This window comes from Cervus canadensis, chromosome 21 (assembly GCF_019320065.1).
Source record: "Cervus canadensis isolate Bull #8, Minnesota chromosome 21, ASM1932006v1, whole genome shotgun sequence".
Lineage (NCBI taxonomy): Eukaryota > Metazoa > Chordata > Mammalia > Artiodactyla > Cervidae > Cervus > Cervus canadensis.
This window is the reverse complement of record NC_057406.1, coordinates 33,435,788-33,454,363: the sequence shown is the minus strand read 5'-3', so window position 1 is coordinate 33,454,363 and position 18,576 is coordinate 33,435,788.

The window sequence follows — 18,576 nt, the reverse complement described above, 5'->3', positions numbered from 1 at the left end:
TGTCTTCAAGTGCTCTTGTATTTTCTTTTCATCTTTGACAAATCTTCAGGCCAAGCTTTGACCGTCTCTTGACTGTATAGCTTTAACCATTTCCATTGCTTCCATTATTCTGTTAAGACCAAAGAGAGCAACAGAATAGAGCAATAGAGTCTATCCTTTTTGCCAGCCTCATCAACCTATAACATGGCTCTATTTTGTTAAAAGCCTGGAGAGGTAGCTTATTTGTAGGATTTATGTAATAGCCTTCACTTAGAGAGATTGCACTGGGGAAGCTTTATTATTAATAGCACTTTCCAGACCTGGTTGTACACCCCAGTCTCTAGGAGGACATTTCAGTAACAAGCACCCCTGTGTCCCACATCAGGCCTCCCGCGTCAGAATCCATGAGGTTGGGACCCCAAGATCCGCGTTTCTAATAAGCATCCACAAGTGATTATCATGCATTCAGGTAGGTGCTGATTCCCAGCCTGTGTTCTGAAGATACTCAGGTGTCAGAGGAGAGGTTTATCTCAACAGAGGAGAGGTTTATCAGAGGAGGTTCTACATGCCCTGCTCCAGACAGAGCAAATCCATTTTTAGCTTATTTACATTTTGGGGTTCCACTGGGTTTTATTCGCTAAAAGAGTTCCACTCCTTTTTTTGTTTTTTGTTTTTTTTTTTTACTACTACCCTTCTGTCAAGTGAATGGCTCTCCTCAACTCTATATGTTTCCCTGTTTAATTCCTCAGCAGTCACACAAAGTTCCAAATGCTTTCCCAGCTCACCGGGACACTTCTTTCCATTTTGCATTCTATCTCATTCCGATTCTCATAGACAACTGGAATTGAGCTGAAAATATCCCCAATTAGAAACACAGTTCTTTACTTTTCTCCCAGGAATGAGATCATTGCATACATATAATTACACAATGGAAATCCTGAGGAAAGCTCCTTGGTTTTTCTTTGGACAGATTTCCATGTATCTATGTGACCTTCTTTGTGCTTGTCAGTACATTAATACATTTTGAAAGGAAAAGGAGTATTTAATTTGCTTGACATAATATTAAAAATCTGAATCAGGTATACTTAAAAGCCCAGATCACTGTGTTAAAGTAATGGTTCTGTCATTAAACGAAACTATTAGCTTCTTTCCCCATGTTTTGTTTTGTTTTGTTTTTTAATTTTGGCTGTACTGGGTCTTCATTGCAGCTCATGGGTTTTCTCTGGTTGAGGTTCATGGGCTCTAAAACAGGCAGGTTCAGTAGTTGCAGCACAGTTGGGCTCAGTTGCCCCACAGTGTGTGGGACCTTGGGGCTTGCCTGCTGGCTCAGAGGTAAAGAATCCATCTGCAGTACAGGACACGCAGGAGACATGGGTTCAATCCCTGGGTCAGGAAGATCCCCTGGAGGAGGGCATGGCAACCCACTCCAGTAATCTTGCCGGGAGAACCCCATGGACAGAGAAACTTGGCGGACTACAGTCCAGAGGGTCGCAGAGAATTGTGCATGACTGAAGTGACTTAAGCAGGCAGGCAGGCATGTGGGATCTTAGTTTCTTGACCAGGCATCAAACCTCATCTCCTGCATTGGAAGGTGGATTCCTAACCACTGGACCACCAGGGAAGTCCCTCCCCATGTTTAATGACTATAGACCATAGGCTCTAAACATGTTGTAAGTCGACGGAATTAGAGAAAGAGGGTGAACAATACCACGTAAAATAACCGATGATGGCTAGAGATGGATTTCAAAGCACACACCAACCATATCACATTCACATACCGAGCACAGGGCATTTCAGAATTTTTGCCTGATGAGAATGACATGAACTTGAAATCAAATATATACTATTTAAATTTTTAATATGCATTTATGTCACTCTCGTATATATTTATATGTCTCAGAGAAAACTGCAGACACCCTGAAGTGTTTTAAGTTCTCAACTGTTGAAACCATTGCCACCTTCCCTTCTCTGAGCATGAAACCCTGCACCTTTTACCCATTATTTGTGAAACATCAGGCAGAACACTCTATGTGAATCATCTCGAACTATCTCAATGTAATGACAGGATGTAGCTATCATATATTGTTCCATTGTACAGATTGGGAAGCTGAGGCCTAGAGATGTTAGCAAACTTTCCCAAGGTTCTATTGCTAGGGCCAGAGGAAACTGGATGTAGATCCTAGCAGCCAAGTGCCTACCATGATGCTGTTTTGCCCAGTTCTCCAGTGAAAAGAATGTCAAATGTCAGCTTACCAATCATTAGCCAAATCTCTTCTGTCCTCTGCCTTTTCCTACTTCCTTCTTTCAGGGTTCAGGAGGTAACATGCCCTAGTGGGATAAGCACTGCCCCTGTCACTTTGGCAAATACATGAACTTCTCAGATGTATTGATTATTTCAACCCTATGAGCTTCAGTTCTTCTGAAATATGGGCATGTCAACCCTATAGGGGCTTCCCTGGTGACTCAGATGGTAAAGAATCTGCTTGCAATGCAGGAGACCTGAGTTCAATCCCTGGGCCAGGAAGATCCTCTAGAGAAGAGAATGGCAATTCACTCCAGTTTTCTTGCCTGGAGAATTCCATAGACAGAGGAGCCTAGCAGGCCATAGTCCATGGGGTAGCAAACAGTTGGACACAACTAAGTGACTAACATACACACAGCCCTATAGGGTTGCTGTGAAGATGAAATGAAATAATTTGTATAAATGTGCTTTGCCCACAGCCTGGTCACTGGGTGTTTGATTGAAAAAACAGAAAAAAGTAAGCAAGAAGACAAGCTGGCATTTATCAAACGCCCTCTTTCTAGCTTTGTTACGCGTTCCACAAAAACAAAGAGACCTAAGTTGCTTTTTATTCTATGTTCTTTGAGTCCCCATAATTGAAGGTGTTCAAGGGGAAAAAGTGAATGACTCCTTGATGGAATGCTGTGGCTGGAATTCAGGCCACAGTTACCCAAGGTAACTGCTTCACCAACCCTTAACTCTCCATTCCTATGACTTCATGACAAATCACTGGTCAGAATGTATTATTTTATTTTTTAAAAGATTTAGTTACAGGTGACTCCCCTCTCCCCCCCACTGCCTTTTTTTGGTTACCTTTTACAGTCTCAAAAACTGAATGACCCCAGCTCAGCCACACAAAGGCCGTGGTCAAGTGAATGGTAGTGTGTTCATTTAACAGCCTGCTATTAAAACTGATGATTATAAAGTAGAATGGAAGCACATACTTTTATATCTCTTCTGATTTAGCTGCTGCCCAGATTGTGATCAATAAGTCTTTCAAAGAAAGTCTGTGCTGCAAGAAAGTCACTTAAGCTTCTTTAACAAATTTCTCTATTATTGGACATCTAACTTTTATGTTAAAGTCATCTCTAATTCTGTGTCCTAAAATTTTGGTAAAAATTTATTTTTGCTCACATGAACCATAATGTCCCTGGTAAGGGATGGTCTTCCATATGATCATTTCAGGAAAGGACCCCAGTCTCCTTTCTCTAGGAGTGTTAACATCATCTTGGACTTTGAGATTCTTCACTGGGTTTTTGGTATCTCACCAACATAAGGAAAAGAGAGCTTGAAACATCACTCCAAAGATTTTGAATATTTAGGGACAAGAACTTTAAGCTGTTTGTATCACTTCTTTTTTTAATTTAATTTTTAATTCTATATTGGAGTATAATTGACTTACAATATTGTGTTAGTGTCAGGGATATAGCAAAGTGATTTGGCTATACACATACATATAGCAATTCTTTTTCAGACCCTTTCCCCATATAGGTTATTACAGAATATTGAGTGGTATCACTTCTGCCCACATTCCATTGCCTAGAACATAGTCTTATGATCATCTCTGCCAGCAGGAGAGCCTGGGAAATGTAACCCAGCCGTGTGTCCAGGAAATAGATTTTGCTTAATATCCAGCAGTTTCTGCCATAGATTCTTTCCAATTTATTGCTATCATAAACAGCTCTGAGATGAACATGACTTTATTTCAATCTTTGGTCACATTCTTAGACTTTTCCTTAGGATACATTATTTACAGTGGAAACTTTGCCAAAGACTTACTTTAAAACACATTTTTGAGTTTTGATATAGTCAACTGCCCTTCTGAAAAGTTGGATCAGTTTACCGCACATTAGAATTACCCAGGGAACTCTTAAAAATCCCAATGCCCAGGTTACACTGTGGATGAGCCAGATCAGAACATCGGGGGGGTGAAGCCAGACATGAGTATTTTTAAACTTTTTTTTTGGGCCTCATTGAGCAGCGCATGTGCAGGATCATAGCTGCCCGACCAGGGACCGAACCTGTGCCCCCTACATTGGGAGCCTGGCGTCATAACCACTGGACCATCAGGGAGGTCCCCAGATATCAGTGTTTTTTTAAAACATCTTCAAAAGCCATATATGACAAACCCACAGCAAGCATCACCCTCAATGGTGAAAAATTGAAAGCATTTCCCCTGAAATCAGGAACAAGACAAGGGTGCCCACTCTCACCACTACTGTTCAACATAGTGTTGGAAGTTTTGGCCACAGCAATCAGAGCAGAAAAAGAAGTAAAAGGAAAAAAAAAAAAAAAAGAAGAAGTGAAACTCTCACTGTTTGCAGATGACATGATCCTCTATATAGAAAACCCTAAAGACTCTACCAGAAAATTACTAGAACTAATCAATGAATATAGTAAAGTTGCAGGATATAAAATTAACACACAGAAATCCCTTGCATTCCTATATACTAACAATGAAAAAACAGAAAGAGAAATTAAGGAAACAATACCATTCACCATTGCAACAAAAAGAATAAAATACTTAGGAGTATATCTACCTAAAGAAACAAAAGACCTATACATAGAAAACTATAAAACACTGATGAAAGAAATCAAAGAGGACACAAACAGATGGAGAAACATACCGTGTTCATGGATTGGAAGAATCAATATTGTCAAAATGGCTATTCTACCCAAAGCAATCTATAGATTCAATGCAATCCCTATCAAGCTACCAACGGTATTTTTCACAGAACTAGACCAAAGAATTTCACAATTTGTATGGAAATACAAAAAACCTCGAATAGCCAAAGTAATCTTGAGAAAGAAGAATGGAACTGGAGGAATCAACCTGCCTGACTTCAGACTCTACTACAAAGCCACAGTCATCAAGACAGTATGGTACTGGCACAAAGACAGAAATATAGATCAATGGAACAGAATAGAAAGCCCAGAGATAAATCCACGAACCTATGGACACCTTATCTTTGACAAAGGAGGCAAGGATATACAATGGAAAAAAGACAACCTCTTTAACAAGTGGTGCTGGGAAAACTGGTCAACCACTTGTAAAAGAATGAAACTAGAACACTTTCTAACACCATACACAAAAATAAACTCAAAATGGATTAAAGATCTAAATGTAAGACCAGAAACTATAAAACTCCTAGAGGAGAACATAGGCAAAACACTCTCCGACATAAATCACAGCAAGATCCTCTATGACCCACCTCCCAGAATATTGGAAATAAAAGCAAAACTAAACAAATGGGATCTAATGAAACTTAAAAGCTTTTGCACTACAAAAGAAACTATAAGTAAGGTGAAAAGACAGCCGTCAGATTGGGAGAAAATAATAGCAAATGAAGAAACAGACAAAGGATTAATCTCAAAAATATACAAGCAAACTCCTGCAGCTCAATTCCAGAAAAATAAATGACCCAATCAAAAAATGGGCCAGAGAACTAAACAGACATTTCTCCAAAGAAGACATACAGATGGCTAACAAAACACATGAAAAGGTGCTCAACATCACTCATTATCAGAGAAATGCAAATCAAAACCACAATGAGGTACCATTACACACCAGTCAGGATGGCTGCTATCCAAAAGTCTACAAGCAATAAATGCTGGAGAGGCTGTGGAGAAAAGGGAACCCTCTTACACTGTTGGTGGGAATGCAAACTAGTACAGCCCCTATGGAAAACAGTGTGGAGATTTCTTAAAAACTGGAAATAGAACTGCCATAGTGACCCAGCAATCCCACTTCTGGGCATACACACTGAGGAAACCAGATCTGAAAGAGACACGTGCACCCCAATGTTCATCGCAGCACTGTTTATAATAGCCAGGACATGGAAGCAACCTAGATGCCCATCAGCAGATGAATGGATAAGGAAGCTGTGGTACATATACACCATGGAATTTTACTCAGCCGTCAAAAAGAATTCATTTGAACCAGTCCTAATGAGATGGATGAAACTGGAGCCCCTTATACAGAGTGAAGTAAGCCAGAAAGATAAAGAACATTACAGCATACTAACACATATATATGGAATTTAGAAAGATGGTAACGATAACCCTATATGCAAAACAGAAAAAGAGACACAGAAATACAGAACAGACTTTTGAACTCTGTGGGAGAAGGTGAGGGTGGGATGTTTCAAAAGAACAGCATGTATACTATCTATGGTGAAACAGATCACCAGCCCAGGTGGGATGCATGAGACAAGTGCTCCGGCCTGGTGCACTGGGAAGACCCAGAGGAATCGGGTGGAGAGGGAGATGGGAGGGGGGATCGGGATGGGGAATAAGTGTAAATCTATGGCTGATTCATATCAATGTATGACAAAACCCACTGAAATGTTGTGAAGTAATTAGCCTCCAACTAATAAAAAAATTAAAAAAATAAAAAATAAAAAAAAAATAAACATCTTCAAGTGATCCAACGTGCAGCAGAGTTTGGGAACCACTGCCTTTAGGATTCCAGGGCAGAACACTGAAGGAGCCTCTGTTACTGACAGCATAGCAGTCCAGAACTACCTGTCGCAGGGTCATTACATGTCAGAGAAAAAGACTTCCGACCTGTGCAACTCTGTTATTCGGAGTCTCAGTTGTAGCCGTGGAACCATGGAATAAAGGTGGGTCACTGTCATTAAAACGGACTGACTTTAACAGAGCAGGAGAAATATCATATGGCATCCTTTATATGTGGAATCTAAAAAGAAATGATACAAATGAATTTACTTAAAGAACAGATTCACAGATTTAGAGAATGAACTTAGATTACCAGAGGGGAAGATGGGGGAAGGGATAGTTAGGGGGTTTGGGATGGACATGTACACTGTACTATATTTAAAATGGATAACCAACAAGGGCCCCCTGTATAGCACATGGAACTCTGCTCAGTGTTATGCAGCCTGGATGGGAGGGGTGTCTGGGGGAGAATGGATACATGTATATGTATGACTGTCCCTTTGCTGCCACCTGCAACTATCACAATATTGTTCATTGGCTACACCCCGATACAAAATAAAAAGGTTTTAAGAGATTCTTTTTAAAAAACTGACAAACTATTTCACGGAGAAAAAATTAAGTCTTCTCTGCTAGCATGATGTAATGGTAATCATTTTTCTATACTTGTGCTAACAAGTATGCTCTTTGAGAATCCTAGTCAACTAGAAATGAGCGTTCGTTTCTTCAGTTGTAAAGTGATATCTATCCCTTAGGGTTGGTGTCATTATCAAGTTAGATGATTGGGAACATGATTTATAAAATTTAATCTCTGTATAGACTCTAGTTATTTTGAGAATGATGTTCTGGTAGACCTTGAATGGCTACCTTCATTTTCAAGTCCTTTCAAAAATGAATTGCCTTTCTTTCATTACCAAATTGAGAAATTATCTTAAAAGGCTGCTATTTTCCAAAAGGTCCATTCTCCCCACCCTGAAGTGAGAAACATCAAACATATGCGGGAGTAAATGAGGCCAGAGAAAACTATTTTCTAGGTATTTCCTCTCCCCAAGAGATCTTAAAGTGATGGTCACAGGTCATAAGTCAACAAGGACACAAACAGTGTTGTCAGCCAAAAGATAGTTCTTTTTACAACTGCCACCAGTGTCTCTGGTCAAAAAGAGAGTGGGTTTGGATGGAACGAGTCTGTTGAATATTCTTCTAGTTCCTGCCCTTTACCTTTTGATTTATTAATGTATAGCTGTGCTGGCTCTTTGCTGCTGCTCCTGGGTTTTCCCTAATTGCTACACTCTAGTTGTGGTGTGCTGGCTTCTCTTTGCAGTGGCTTCTCTCATGGAGCACAGGTTCTAGAGTGTGTGAGCTTCAGTAGTTGTGGCTCATGAACTCAGTAGTTGTGGCACATGGGGTTAATTGTCTCACAGGTGAATTCTTAACCACTGGGCCACCAGTGAAGTCCCTTTTGCCTATCTTCTAGATTAGTCATAAAATGCTAGCAGAGTGCTAAGCCTCCATAGCTCATGGTCTGTATTGCTGTTATAAATACAACAGAACTGGGTGTTGAGTACTGATCCTCAAAGTTGTCCATCTCTAACCTATCAATAGCATTTCTACAGAAAAGAAATAATAGTAACTAACATAAATGGCATTTCAATATTGTAAGGTGGGTGGGAAAGTAATCTACATATTTTAAAAGAGGCATTCAAAGTGAAATCCCACCATAGAACAGAGATTAACTTTAGAAAATAATGACATTTATTGAATGCATTGCTATCTGTAGGGGTTTGTATGCCTCTCTGTACACGTACATGCACTGGTAACCAGGTTCAATGGTTGAATGGGGTGAGGGACAAAGGTTGGATGTTGGAATGTAAGAATAAATAAGGACTGACTCTTCCTCCAAAGAATATTAAACTTGGAGATTTAGTAAGAGATGGCCATTTTAAGAATACTTACCTAATATGCATTAGGCTTCCCTCATGGCTCAGATGGTAAAGAAACCTGCCTGCAAGGTAGGAGACCCAGGTTCAATTCCTGGGTTGGGAAGATCCCCTGGAGAAGGAAATGGCAACCCACTCCAGTATTCTTGCCTGAAGAACCCCAAGGACAGAGGAGTCTGGGGCTATAATCATTGGAGTCACAGAGTCGGACATGACTAAGGGACTAACACTCAGTTTTCACTTTTTTTCCCCATGTATTAGTGAGAGAAAATTAACAAATTGTACCTTGAGTCCATAAGAACTAAACTGATAAAAATAAAAAAATGTTGCTAACACCAGAAGGCACTTTTCTCTACCCTGCCTCCAAGACAAATGATAACATGCGAACATGTTGACACCACCAAAAGTCAAGGATTTAAATCTTGGATGTTTGCTCAAGGTTTATAATTAATGCTCTAGCTTATAGACCCTTCAGTAAGCAGAATAATTGCTCCCCAAAGATGTCTGGGTCCTAATCCATGGAATCTGTGAATATGTTACTTTACATGGAAAAAAGGAATTTATAGATCTCATTAAGGAACTCTGGATGGGGAGGTTATTCTGGATAGATTGGGTGGGGTGACCAGCCTAATCACATGAGTCCTTAAAAGCAGATGACTTTTCCCAGCAGTGATCAGAATCAGAGGGAGATATAACCATGTAAGATTAGTGGGAAGAATGCAATATGGCTGGTTTTGAAGATGAAGGAAGGGGACTGTGAGCCAAGGAATTTGAGCAGCTGCTAAAAGCTGTGTCCACTACAAGCTAGAAGATGCAAGAATTCTTGAGGAGGGAACGCTGTCCCGCTGACACCTTGATTTTAGCCTGGTGAGCGCTGTTGCCTACTTCTAACTTCCAGAACACAAAGGTAATAAATTTGTGTTCTTTTGAGTCAGTGAGTGTGTAATAACTTGTTACAGCAGTAATAGAAAGAAAAAAACAATCCTCTCTTTAAAAGTCCTTCCTTAAGAATGATTTCCCCCTTTAATTCTCATACAGTTGTTTTGTTCTTGAACAATAGATGGTGCTAAGCATCCATGTTTCTCATATTGTCAGCCAGCTCCTCCAGTTTGAAATAATTGGGACCATATGATAACAGTTGAAAACAGTTATTCATGGAAATACACAAATCACATAGTTTGGGATTCAGAAAATCTTCATCAGAGAAGTGATGAACACCAGCATGTTGGAGATTGGATTGCTATAATTCAAAAGTAACTACTTATTAAAAACTTGAAGAACAATAAAATACATGTTCTGTTTGCTATATCAAATGGCAAAATATTAAAACATGAACTGCAAACCCCCCTTCAGAAACACGGAACACCCTGAGGCCACACAGTATATGAAAGTGAATTGGAGATTAGAAACTACAGGGAAAAGATGCCTGCAGAAGAAGTTATGTGGCTGTTGCTGGCTTTTTCACATGTGGTGTGATACAACATTTAAGAAAGGCAGCTGCAGTCAGGGTTTTCTTGCAAACTGTTCACTATACATTTTCTTGTTAGTGCTGACTTTGAACAAATGCAACATTGTTTATATTTAGTTCCTAGGGGGCATTTATCAGTTTGACTATTTTTTAATAGTCTAAAGTATCTATAAAGTAGATTTTTACCAGAATTTTTGATAATATATTGGATAATATAATAAAAATATTTTTATAGTATTTTTGATAATATACTTGACATATATTGGATTGTAATTTTTAAAATTGATCTGGGCTACAATAATATTTTCAACCACAGCTCTGTATTCAATCCTCTTCAGTTTAATTTAATAATATGGGTGGTTGGCATCTTAGATTGATGACTAGTGTTGTATAGTGTATCATTTTGGGTCTCAAGTAAACCCTCCTATAATAAGAGGGGGTAAGTATGCATTCAGAGGCCTTTGGGGAGCTACATGTATGGAAAGATTTAGGAGCAGTCAATGATCTCAGTATCAGTACAATCACTGCTTCCATCCCTTTCCTTTTCTCAACAGTAAATTAAAGAGACTCATTTTCTGAATAGAGGCAAAAACATCCTGAAGGATGAATATCTTTCAACTGAGAGTGAAGGCAGGCAATATATACCCACTTAGAAAAACCACGAACTCGTGGGAACTGAACGATGAATGTGCTGAAATTCTGAGACCATTGACTGGGGACATAGATAATGACAGAAATGTCAAGGGGACAGCATATAATGTCAAGGAGACATCTCATTTCTGTTTAGGTAAATAACTTCTTAATCTCCTCTAAGCACAACTCAAGACTTTATCTATTTGAAAGCCTCTTCCATCACTCAAGGGCCAGTCCCTGGAAGACTCTGCTCCTATGTATTTAAGAATCAGGAGCTGAGAGAGACAGTATTTATGCATACTGACAGCCCCATGCCACTGTGTATTCTGAGTACAACTGTATTCAGCTTGAGCTATTGAATTACTGAAATTAAAGAAATGTTTAAAAGGACTAAATTAGGTGACTAAAAAGAAAGACTAGCCATCAAGGGCCACACACATGAAGAAATATATTTTTATTTATTTATTTGGCCATGCTGGGTCTTTAGCTGCAGTATGTGGGATCTAGTTCTCTGACCAGGGATTGAACTCATGTCTCCTGCATTGGGAGTGCAGAGTCTTAGCCACTGAGCCTCCAGGGAAGTCCCCCAAAAGCTATTTTTTAAAAATTAAAATCAATTTCTAAAGTCTGTTTCAGTAAAGAAGAAGCAAGAGCTATGATTTTCAATTGAGGGGAAGGGAACTGGCAATCGTTTTAATTTTTAGTAGTATCCCAAAACATGTGAACATTTTATTGTAAACTCTAATGCCGTGAGCATTCACAACCTAATACTGGAAATTTATAAAATGTTTAGCAGTGTATTTATATACTTGATAGGAATGGGGTGAGAAACTGCGTGTGGTAAGGGGCATGGGTGGCACAGAGTGGGTGGAATTGAAGACACAGAAGTAAGAGGGGTGCATATGGATGAGGCTGAGAAGGGTGACAAAAAATCAGTCTCATTTAAACTGACTTAAATGACCACCAGAGGGACTCCAAAGTTCACTCATCAATATTGTACTTCAAGCAAGAAATGTTTGGAATATTTAGATTTATGAATATACCATGCTAAATCATTAAAATATGGATAAAATACAGCAATAGGTGTTAGCCATTAATTCAGAGGAAGAAACTCAAATGCTTAAAATTGAGAGTTTTCAAGGACCACCAGTGGGGATAGAAAAGACTGTAATAATTGATATGAGAAATTTGTTAAATAGCTACGTTTAGTCTGGATTTAAGATGCTGTTTTATTTCACTCAGTTTCCAGTGTCTCTGTTTTGCCAGAAGGTGTTGCTGTAATCTAGCTGGGCTCGGAGGACAAAGTCACGTGGAATGAAATGTGGTTAGACTGGATAAAAATGTAAACCATATAAGTATATAGAATTCAGGCACAAAGATATCCATTATATGGGGAAAAGAGGGCTTTACTGTAGTATGTGTCCTGCTATAAATAGTTCAGCAAAATGTAAACATGAAATATTTCCCCAGTGATATTTGCAGCCGTAGAAACAGTAGCCCTACTTTTCTTTTCATTAACTCTCATTTCTTAATAAAGGGACTTCTGTAGGGTGAAATTTGGGCAAAAATAGCAATGATCTGTAACTTTTTTATAACAGGGTATAGCATACATGGAATAAAAACTAGAATTTAAAACCAGCAGATTTTTTTTGTTGTTTTTTTTACAAACAGAGCTTTGCTTTAATGTATTAAGTCCCGTATGTTATAGAAAGCACAGTGGGTGCACAAAGGAAGAAAAACTAACAAAGAATTGAAGAAACTGAAATTCAGTCCTCTTTTTTTTTTAAAGTTGGGATTTCTTCCAATATTGGCAAACAAAACACAAACTGAATACTTCTTCTAATAATCTCACACTGTCAGACAAGATTTTTAAAATGACCATTAAAAGGAATGTCTTTTCACTGAGTTAAAATGTATTTTCACGCAGCCTTAATCCAGAATATACTGGAAATTTTACTCTCAAAATTCAGACCAAGTCACCTCATTTTTTTAAATGAAGAAGATCCTCTGGAGGAGGGCATGGCAACCCACTCCAGTGTTCTTGCCTGGAGAATCCCATGGAGAGAGGGGCCGGGGACACAAAGAGTCGGACCCTACTAAAGAGTAAGACACAGCTGAAGCGACTTAGCACACAGCACGCACATGCCATGCAAGGCAACACAGATCAAGCACCTAAAGTATGGGACTACAGCTGACCCCAAGCTGGATCAGCACAGGTGAACAAACCGAAGATAAACTAAGGCACGTAGATAACACAGCCTCCTTGGAAATACTGTCTCAACATTCCCCATCTCCGATTTTATTTTAAATCACATTGGTAAGAATGGGTCATGGGAGTTTGGGGACGCCCTTTACACCTTGTTTTGCCCCGTTTTCACTTTGCTCGTGTCGAAAATTTGGCCCAGGTGTGATTTTGTTCAGAATGTTTTCTCTGAATCAAGGCCTGGGCAAGGGCTCCTTGTGCATATTGCAGAGCACTCCGAACCAGTTCACATCATTACAGGAACTGTGCTAAAAGGAAGGCCAAGCCTTACTGGTCTAATGCTTAGCACCCTTATCTGCAAGTTGGATAAATATCTGTAGGACTGAATTGAATTGAAACTAATTAAGACTAGGTAATTCAAAATTTGCTCTTCGGCAGTCAGTTTGGGGGTTCTTTCACCTCCTGATTATGATGACCTCTATAGAGCTTTGTGGAAAATTGAGAACCCTGCTTTTTTAAAAATAAAAAAGAAGAAGAAGCAAGACAGAACCCTGCTAGGATAGGCCGTGTCTAGGGTTTGAGATCTCTTTATTGATTTCTTCTTTAAGAAAGAATAAAAAAGGGGAAACTCTCTGGACTAATGACCAAATTCCATTGTTCTGAGAGTTCCACAAAGGAAGAACTTTGGAATAGTATAAAATACACTTTGAGAATAATTTTTTTTATTCTTAGATATGTGAATGACAAGAGATATCAGGACATACTCATATTGTGAACTCATTAAGAATGTTAAGCAGAAACTCCATAAAATTACCATAAGAGTTTTTGTAGATGTCGTAGACAAAAAGAATTACGAGAATCAATGCAATAGCTTTTCAAATCAAAGTCAGAGATATAATTTATTATGTCAAATGCTTTTACTTTTTCCCATCTTTTTATTTGTCTAAGGTACACTATTTTTTCCCTCTGTCATGACTATATTTGAGCACCTTGTTTTTTTTTAATTGAAATGTAATTGAGATGTAACATTATGTTAGTTTCAGGTGTATAACATAGTGACTCAATATAGGTAAATCTTATGAAGTGAGTAAGTTGAGCACTCTTGCTTTTATCATCACCTCTGAAGTGCATGGAAAGCTTTTTGATTAATTCAGTGAAATTCTAGTCCAATTACTTAGTCATAAAACATTTTAAAAAGAAATATTTTTGTTTCTATTTCATAAGTTAAATGTTAGTTGCTCAGTTGTGTCCGACTCTGTGATTCCATGAACAGTAGCCCACCAGTCTCCTCTGTCCATGGAATTCTCCAGGCAAGAATATTCTAGGCATCCAAGTAGTGGTGAACCAATAATCTGAACAATAAACAAGCAGTATTTCCCTCAATGGAGAGATTTGGATCTTTAAAACAAGGGCACAGCCAGTGGAACGGTTCTCTCTATAAAAGAAACATTAATAAATGACTAAATCTATGTGATACAAAGTGAGATGGAGTTGTAGACCTTATATACTTATATTCAAGAGAGAACCATATTCAGTAATCAAGATTGTAACGTGATTTGGCGGCATTCTATGCACTAATCAGATTAGATGCATGCTTGTGTGTGCATGCACAATCGCTCAGCTATGTCTGACTCTTTGCAACCCCGTGGACTGTAGCCTGCCAGGCTCCTCTGTCCCTGAAGTTTTCCATGCAAGAATACTGGAATGAGTTGCCATTTCCTTCTCCAGTGGCTCTTCCCCACTCAGGGGTTGATCCCGCATCTCCTGCATTGGCAGGTGGATTCTTCACCACTGCACCACATGGGAAGCCCTAATGAGATTAAGTGAAAACCAGGCAAATCTACAAGTAACTTTATGCCAGGTAGGCATGGACCATTCATTTAACAAGTATCTATTGGATGCTTCCTCTGTAGAAGGGAATGGCAACCCACTCCAGTATTCTTGACTGGAAAAATCCATGAACAGAGGAGCCTGGCAGGCTACAGTCCATGAGAGTTGCAAAGAGTTGGACACGACTGAGCACACTCACACACACACTCTGGATGCTTACTATGGGCCAGGCACTGTTCCAGACCCATGGGATTCATGAGTGAACCAAAGATCCCTGCCTCTCTGGGGCTCACTTTCTAGCCAAGGATTCAGGGGATAGAAGCACATACAGTAAGGGCTGGGTCACAGAAGGGAGGGAAATGTCAGAGGGGCTGGGTGGGGGCAGGTTATCTGGGCCTCATGGGCCAGTGTGAGGACTTTTCTTTAATGCTGAGCAAGATGAGAGGCCCTGGAGAGTTTTGAGCAGAGAAGTGATACGGTCTGGCTCATTTTCAAAAACAGTCCTTCTGGTTGCTGCGTTGGGTATAGCCTGTAGCAGCAGGCAGGGCATTAGCAGGATGTTAGTCATCCAGGTGAGAGAGGATGGTGGCTTAGACAAGGGCGGTAACTGTGGGATAGCAAGAATGTTTTGGAACCTGGATATACGTTGAAGGTAGAGCTAATAGGATTTCCTGCTAAATTACATAGGGGCTGTGTATGTAGTTGAGGGAGAGACAGACAGTGGGACAGAGAGAGAAAGGTGATGCCAAGGTTTACCTGGGCTTCCCTGGTGGCTCAGATGGTAAAGAATCTGCTTGCAGTGCAGGAGACCTGGGTTCAATCCCTGGGTTGGGAAGATCCCCTGGAGAAGGGAACAGCTACCCACTCCAGTATTCTTGCCTAGAGAATTCCATGGAGAGAGGAGTCTGGCAGGCTACAGTCCATGAGGTCGCAAAGAGTCAGACACAACTGAGTAATTTTCAGTTACTTACCCCTCTTTAAGGTTTACCTGATCAGCTGAAATATGGCAAATATGGAAAATAGGAAGAAAAACTTGGCAACAAAAAGCATAAAAAACTTTTTCAGACAGTGTTTGTAAAGAGAACATCAAAGAAATGGCATACCAATAACAGGAGACAAGGGGTCAGGAGAAATTTTAGGTGGGAGAAATAGCATGTTAATGTTGATTAACATGATCTATTAGAGAGGGAAAATTTAATGATGTAGGAGGAAGAGGCGGATTTCTCCAGTGATGTCTTTAGTAGGCTAGAGGAACTGGGATCCACGGTCCAAGTGGAGGTTCAGGCTTTAATAGGAGAGGAGACAACTCACCTATGGTACCCAGCAAGAAGGTAGCCTATGGAACTGTGGCAGGACTGGAACGCAAATGAAAGTCTGTTGGATTCAGAGCTCAAGCTCTATCTTCTGTGCACAGGGAAGAAAGAAATGAAGCTAATTATGGTGTTAAGCCACCCACCTAGATAATCCATGTACCCTTCCTAATCAGGGAAACTCAGAGAGGCATCAAAATGTGATGGAAAGCCTGGGCATTTAAAAAAATGTTTTAGTTGCAGCATGCAGGATCTTTAGTTGTGGCATGCAAACTCTTAGTTGCCACAAATGGGATCTAGTTCCCTGACTGGCGATCAAACCCGGGCCCCTTGCATTGGGAGCACAGAGTCTTAACCACTGGACCACTAGGGAAGTCTCAAAGCACAGGCATCTTAGGACCCTCTCTGATCCTCCACTGAGTGTGACACATCATTTGTAAGGTGAGAAAAAAAATTACCCGTGTGCCCTTATTCCAGGGTTCTTGTGACAATCAAATGGAACCATGCACTTGGTAGTGCTCCAGGTTATAAAGAACTATATGCAACATGCTCTAATAATCAAGAGTATTAACTCCCTCAAGTCCTTTGTACTTCTTGTTCCCTCTGCCTGGAATAATTTGACCCTCATTCTTTGCACATCTCCCTTCAGTTCATCATTCTTGAATGAGCACAGGGAAGTCTTCTTTGACCACACAAACGTGATCCCCAGGCCCAACACTGACTCTGTCATGCTCTGTCCACTTGCTATATTTTAGTATCTTCTTAGCACTTATACATATTTGAAGTCATCTTACATAATTATTTGTTTATTTGTGCATTGATCATCTTTCCTGGTGAAACAGACTCCATATAGAAGTGCAATGTTTTTTTTTTTTAACTTTTTATTTTATGTTGGCAGATAGCTAATTAACAATGTTGTGATAGTTTCAAGTGAACAGCAAAGGGACTCAGTCATACATATACATGTGTGCATTCTCCCCCAAACTTCCCTCCCATCCAGGCTGTCACATTACATTGAGCAGAGTTCCTTATGCTCTACAGCAGGACCTTGTTGATTACCCATTTTAAATATAGCAGTGTGTACATGTCAACCCCAAACTCTCTATCTAGAAGGCCAGTCTTGTCCCCTACTTTCCCACAGACCCTAGAACAATACCTTGCACATAGTGGGTTCTCAATAAATATCTATACATTTTATTATTATCTTAATTACCCTCCAGATAGCTTTCCAAAAATAAAATACCAATTTAAGGGAAATACTGAAAAAAATCTTACCATGATTTAATGGCACAGCAACAGTAAATGACTTCAATTTAGTGGGAGCTTCCAAAATAGTTTCCTAACAATCCTCCTTTCCTGTGATTTCCCTCCAGGAGGAAAATCTTATTTGATGTGCTTAAACACTGTATTAATTCATCACCGTGACAAACATGAGAGAGTTGTAGCAAATTGCATGTCTTAGGAAACATTCAATCAATATTAAGCCAAAAAAGGAGACTTGTCTCTTGTTTTAATGGAGCAAGAATCTCCCTTCTTACAGCGTGTTAATGACCTTTTATTGTTTTGCTTGACTATAGTCAAGAAAAGTTATGGTGCAAAAGAATGTGTAAGAAAGGAGGTGTACTCAGAATCTGGGCCCAAGACACAGTAGACTGTTCTCCCTTCTGAAAGGGCTTGCAGAGATAGTTTTTGGATCTCCTTGATTCTTACCAGGAGTTCCTGTGATTATCTGTGACCTCCGCCATTCATGTGAACTCTGCTCTCCAGAATGCGAGAATTATAGGCTGTGATCATTCGGCTTTTGCTTTCAAAGACTCAGTCATTTTCTGTTGGGGCTAGTATGCTCCATGTGATGGAGTTGGTCATAGGAAAATGAAAAGTTATGGGACAGACATGATTGATGACCTGCACTGAATTCTGTTATATAAGATAATAACATGTGTCTTGCTTACGGGATAGACAAAGCATGAATCAACTCAGTATATTTAACAATAGCCAGGGGGTAAGGAGAAAGAGGGATAAACGGGGAGACTGGAATTGGCATATATACACTATTACTATATGTAAGTAGATAAATAATAAGAACCTACCGTATAGCACAGGGAACTGTACTCAGTACTCTGTAGTGGCCTATATGAGAAAACACTCTAAAAAGGAGTGGGTATATGCTTAATATAAAACGGATTCACTTTGATGTACACCTGAAACTAATATGACATTGTAAATCAACCATACCCTGATAAAAATTTGAAAAACAGGTGGCTGTCCAGTGATTAAGTCAGTTTACAGAAGGACTGTGGGCTAGATTTTATCCCTCAGTCTTTCTTTTCTTTCTGTGTTAATTGATGTTGTGTGACTCGTTATTTTTTGTAGCAGAAAAAAATCTCTTATAGCTCGTTCGTATGCCTTTATTTCTTCTCTCCTCTGGCCATCCCTCCTTCCCTATCCCTTTTCCTTTACCCTGCTTCCCCCCCTTCCAG